Genomic DNA, 6,551 nt, shown 5'->3' with positions numbered 1-6,551 from the left:
ACAATGCAACACAATTACTGTAACATCACACAGTTAACCCCTGCCATATGATGATGCCTACGTAAGCATCATGAGGTGCAAGTGGGTATTTGAGGATGCTGGCGTCAGTGTCTTGATTATATCTATTTTGTTGTTGTAGTAAAAGAGGTGTGGAAGGCAGAGGTGGAGTCCTAGGATGAGATGGATGGGGTGAAAGGGTCATTACCAAAGAGACGAATGTCTGTTGAGGAAGGACGGGGAGAGGACAGAAGATAGGGGTGAATGGAGAAGGGTTGTGTATGGATGATGCTGTGATGTATGAGGGGGAGTGGGTGGGGGATGGAGGGTGAGGGAGTATGTACGAGGAAAAATTTGACGTAGCCCGAAGGGATTTCTCCCCGTCTTCTCCTTTTCTGCATGAGGGGACGGAGAGGTGGGGTTGCTGAATTTATAAAGCGGCCTTGCTGTGGATGTGCTGTGTCTTGTGACACTGCTTCTGACCCAGGGCAGTGGACAGAATGCAGGGATGACCTGTCATCTAGGAGGTGCCAAGATGAGAGGGATGGAGGAGGGTGGAGGGGAGTGGAATATGTAGGGGATGGAATGGGTGGGAATGGTTTCTATGCCTTTTTCTTTTTGGCTACCCCCCCCTTGTAAGGGGGGAAAAAGCCGTTGGTATATGTACGTATGCAGTTGTAGCTGAATGACCTCCATATTCTGTGAACGGGCCTGATCATATTTTCTGTGGTTATTAACCCCTTCCATACGGTGCCGCACACGTAGGCGTCATGGGGAGCGAGTGTATTCGCGAGGCTGCCATATCGGCGTCTTGATTATATTTATTGTAGTCGCCCCTCCATAATGACATTCTTTCTAATTCTTTTGTAATCGCATTTTCTATGGTTATCAAAATTCACGGGTGAAGAGAGAACGATCGATATAAGCGGTGACTATATTTTATGATGCGAGTATTATTACAACACGTCGTACGGCTGGCATTGGCTGCTGCCACCGAGATCTAAGTCCATGACGCCTACGTGTGCGGCACCGTATGGAAGGGGTTAATATTTAGAGTGAAAGAGAAGAGGTAATACAGCTGTAACTTTATATCTTATAATGCGAGTATTGTGTTGCAGCCTCATACATCAGGCAGCTCATGCTGCCCGTAAGAATTTGACTTGTATTGAAGAGGTTAATAGTGACAAGCTTGTCTGTAATCACAAATAGTAAGTTCTAGGGAGCTTGTACTAGTTCCTCAGGACCACACCTTTGGTTAGAGATGGGACTTAGTGAAGGATATTCAAACTATATGAAGTGGCTTGTCCAGTCCCTCTTGTAGTTATGGCATCTCTACAGATAGGAATTGTTTCGCAATGGCAACACTCAGGAAACAAAGTCCTCCCCCAGAGAAATGGCCTTGGGCATGAAACACTGTGAAAACCCAAACTGGGTTTATGTTCTGGGCCCAAACATCCACACAAGTGGCAGTTGCCGAGTGTCGGATTAATAAGAGACCTAGGTGCAATAGGCCACGTGGTTAAGTAAGGTTAGGTTCATTAGGGTAGGGCAAGTATTTTGTTTCCTACTTTTCTAGAATTGAGTAACTCAATCATTCTATTACAAATCACTCATTTCCCTTGTTTACTTAACCTTGATTTTCCAAAATGGTCCCCCAGAATGTTTGGGGTGGAGTTGGGGGAGGGGGGTATGAATATAAAACTAATGATTTCTGACATGAGCAAATGTTGGATACATTAAAATTAGCAAGAAATCTAGTGTAGAAATATGTTCGCAAAACAAAATAGTCTACAAGATGTTTTGCAATATTTTTCTGTAGTAGCCTACAAATGCTTATATTATTGGCAGACATTATCAAATTAACACTGCATGTACCTAGTTCAAAAGAATATTTGAATAAATAACATTCAATACTGCAGAACAATTCCATAGAACATTTTACTATTAGATTTACAAACTATTGTTCAGATATATTTGAGGTAGATGTATTATGAACACTTAATGTGAAAATTTAAACTGGTTTAACAATTACCAATGGAAATTACATTTCAACTGTTCCTAATATTTATACAGTTACACTAGAACCTTCTGTATACGAGGTATTCACTCAATTTATAAGTAGCTTTTAGTTTTTGTGAGCCTCCTTACAAATGATTGTAGACTTTGTTACCCTTAGTTTCTTTTAGCTTATATTAAATGGTAAAACTAGAATTTTGAAAATTAATCATATTTGCCTTTTTTATTTTTTTTTTTATTTTGGTGGTGCACACCTACACAATATAGCATTAGAAAACTAGGTATTAATTTTGTAAATTATAATACATGAATGTAATGTGCGATTTTCTTGGCAGAAATAAAAAACAAAAAAACCTTGCTACAAGCAAATTTACTAACAAATGAAGCTGATAGGATACAGTCCGAACACCATGCCAGTCCAGTCACTATCGGACAATAGCTTTCACGTTGTGGACCAGGTGTTCTCCAACTCCAGGTGACATTAAAAAGCACTATTACAAAGACAATAGGGCTTCCTTGGATTTTATGAGAGAACACAGGATTCTGCCATCATCTGCTAATTACCCAAAGTACAATAATAATCAGGCCATCAATATCCATAACAATGACGAAGACCAGGATAATCTTTAGAATTTGAGGTACCGAGTTACTAAATATAGGTTAGGTTAGAATAGACTAATTTATCTCTTCATTCCTTCAACCTTGGCATCTCTCAAAACATTCGTTAGTAAGTAGGTTTTAGTAACTTTTTTGTTATCGAGTTATGCCAAGAAAATCACATATTACATTGATCTATTATAATTTACAAAATTAATAGTCTATTATTATATCATGTAGGTGTGCACAACTAAAATTTTACTTTTTTTTTTTAACACTGTATTTCTAAGATGACATCTCAAGTAGTCAAAGTGGCTACATTTGTTTGTTTATAGATTTAGCAACTTTTTCTATCATTGATTTCCACCAAGAATAACATATATCATGTTAATGTATTATAATTTATAAGGTTATCATTTAATCTTCTATTACTATATCATACGAGTGTGCACTTCTGAAAATCTACCAAAATTTCTTAGGATAAAAAAAAAAAAAAAAAAAAAAAAAAAAAAATAATAGTAAAAATAATAATAAAAATAACAGCATAACTAAATTTCTAAGTGAATAGAATTAATTTGTCAAGAATGAATGCACTCTTTGTTATTCTATCTTGAGGTTAGACAATACTTCACCTAACCTAAACCTAACCCAACTTTACCTAATTTCAGACATTCTTAAATTTGGACACGAGTTTCATGTTAAATACATGTGTTTGCATGATTCTCCAATTTTACTGTGAAGTCAGTACTGAGTATCCTATCTTCTACATGTGGGATCAATACATTTATATGAATTTATATTTTTTATTAATCAGTACTATTATTTCAGTCAATGACAACTTTCCTGGAAAATACTATTAAAAAAAAAAAAGTGGAACTGACTACTGTCAAAAATAACAATTGAATATTGAATATTGATGAATGACTTTTACTAGTTCACAAATTCAATGAATCAATGACATGCTAGTTTGTTTCTGATTAGAAAAAAATATTCAGAAAAAAATAACAAATATCTAAAATAATAGGTGTCTATCCACATTATTTCAAAAAGTATTATCACCAATGTGACCTAAAATAAGCCAAATAGAATACTTTCATCGCCCTGTTTTGTTTACACTGCATATTGATATTCTGTTAGTTTATAGATATGACATTTTCAATAGCGGGATCGTAAGTTTTCTAATATTTTGGTAAACTTTATTAATCATGCAACTGAAATAAATAGCAAAATTACATTCATCTACAGCGCTAGCGATATACTGCAATCATAACACAGTCATTTGTAATAATCTAACTTATTTCTCACTACTCACAATCTTTCTCGCCCTGTCCTGTTTGCCGGTGCTTCACAACACGGTCTCGAATCTGATTCGACTTATGTAAACAATGGCTCGAATCAGATTTCGGTTTGTTATGCAAACGCTCGTTTGATTTTGATAAAAACAAAATTAAAAGAAAATAAGACTGGTGCAAGACACATGCACAAGTATATATATATATATATATATATATATATATAAATATATATATATATACATATATACATATATATATATATGTATATATATACAAATATCTATATATATATATATATATATATGTATATGTATATATATATACAAATGACCCCCAGGTCACGGATTCCTGTCACGAATCTTTATACCCTACAACCCTCTTCACCCAATCCTCCTACAAAGAAGCCAGAAGAATTTTAAGACGAAACTCGGGTACTTAGATCACAGGCTGTAATTCGAAATTATTTTTAAAAACCGATGTAAATGATGCAAGGAATATTTCAACACACACTGAAAGAGTAGTGATTAGGCTTCCTTTCCCCAGAACTTGCCATGCATCTTATTTCAAGGTCTTGCACCTTTTCACGTCATCTCTCCACTAAAATGAGAATATCAATGTCTAGAGATGAGACTTGAGGAATGGAAACATGAAAAGAACCAGCTGCTACCCTATCAATTCCACATGGTGCTCCTCAAAGTAGGAGTTGTCAAGTGTGAGGTAGTGACTGAGTGTATTTAAAGCAAGGTTTACACGCTACGATAAATTGTAGCGATTTATTGTAATGAAAAGGTTGTTACAATTTGTCATCACGTGTAAACAGGAGATCGTAGCGATAAAAAATATGACGTCATAGTCCTCGCTTCGCTCGCGCGAGCGAGCGAAGCGAGGACTATGACGTCATATTTTTTTTATCGCTACGATCTCCTGTTTACACGTGATGACAAATTGTAACAACCTTTTCATTACAATAAATCGCTACAATTTATCGTAGCGTGTAAACCTTGCTTTATTTTCCCAACAAACAACTATAAATCTTTTGGCGAGGGTGTGTGATGTGAGGCCGGGGGGCGGGCGCAGATGACACAGTCGACGCAACACAGGGAAAAGGCAGACTTCCTGTTGCTGAATTGAAGTACAGTTTGAATTTCTCTCTCACCTGAAATCCTGAGGTAGTACATCTAGAAGCATTTCAAGTGAGAGAGTAGTTCAAACTATACTTCAGTTCAGCAACATGAAGCTTGCCTTTCCTCTGTACTGCGTCGCAACTGCAGGCGGTGTAGGCCAAATGGTCGCCCTGCGTAAGAATAGGAAGTAGCACAGCCTACACGACCGAGCAGCCCTATTTAGGATCGGCTTCCCTTACCCTGCATGGGGAAGGGGCCCTACACATAGCCCTGCATGGTCATTCATAATGCAGTGTTGTTGATAATAACTGAAACAAAACATCATCATCAGGGTACCAAAGTCCCTTTTTTGCACTTCCACTCCGCCTCCTATGAGCGAAGAGGTTCCTCTGAAACTCAAGAACAATCTACGATGATAACACCAAAGCAGCTGATTACCTTCTCCTGAGAGGGTAATAACCGCCCCCCCCCCCCCGGGATGCGTTATCAACAGACCCACGCACTACAACAAACAACAACTCCGATTCCACTAAGCCAGGGGCCACCAAACCACGGACAGAGAGGTGGTCAGTAGGCACGCCGTCGCACTGCACATGTCATTCTTTTAATATTTTCTAAAACCTTTTGGTAAATGAATATTTTTTGTGTGTATTTCATATTTTGTGTACTTTCAAATAAATATGTCTGTTGTCTTTATTTTTGTGTGTGCACTGTACTGCATTGAACAATTGAACAAAATTATTATACGCTCCTCGCCCGTCACCCTCTCAGTTATCTGGCCCGATGTGAGAAAAAAGGCGGCCTCTGAAGAAGGGAAATACTTTCCACGCCCACGCCGTGGCTTCAACTGCTAACGCTTTGGACACTATAGACAACGCTGTCACTGCCTAGAACAGTGATTCTTAACCCATTGAACTCCGATGACAAGATGTCTTGTCATTTGGTCAAATAAAACAAAAAATCATAATAAAACAACAAAATGTTTGATGATCAAACAGCACCAGAAAAATATGACGTCATCAGTCCTCCTCGAGGAGGACTGATGACGTCATATTTTTCTGGTGCTGTTTGATCATCAAACATTTTGTTGTTTTATTATGATTTTTTGTTTTATTTGACCAAATGACAAGACATCTTGTCATCGGAGTTGAATGGGTTAACCTGGTATACCTGTACCCCAAAGGGTTACGAAACCTTAATCTTGGGGGGTAGGAGACATGATAGCCAGTGCAATGGTACTGTGTATTTACCATGAGAAAGCATAATGTGTATTCATTGTATCCTGCTAAATGACATTTTCATTTTGAAATAAAAAGTACCTTTATTCAGTAATTGAATATATCTAAGCAATTCTCGCCAAGGCTTGTATCACTAATCCTTTTCATGTGTTTGTATTGTAATTATATTGGATGGGGGTGCGAGAATTTTTTCTGAGATACCTAGAAGGTGTAGGTGTACATTGCTCGGCCTTCTCTCATAGTACCCCATGCTCAAACTCAGCCAAAAGTATAAATTATCATCA

General features: G+C 37.5%; 1 protein-coding gene across 1 annotated transcript in view; it reads left to right on the top strand.

The window, feature by feature from the left end:
• LOC143031084 (uncharacterized) overlaps positions 1-6,551 on the top strand; it is a 434,563-nt gene that overhangs the window by 332,820 nt on the left and 95,192 nt on the right. The gene's annotated exons all lie outside the window — the stretch shown is intronic.

This window comes from Oratosquilla oratoria, chromosome 12, assembly GCF_046742065.1.
Source record: "Oratosquilla oratoria isolate Oo_2021 chromosome 12, ASM4674206v1, whole genome shotgun sequence".
Lineage (NCBI taxonomy): Eukaryota > Metazoa > Arthropoda > Malacostraca > Stomatopoda > Squillidae > Oratosquilla > Oratosquilla oratoria.
The sequence above is the reverse complement of the archived record's forward strand: the minus strand, read 5'-3'. Positions and strand labels throughout refer to the sequence as shown.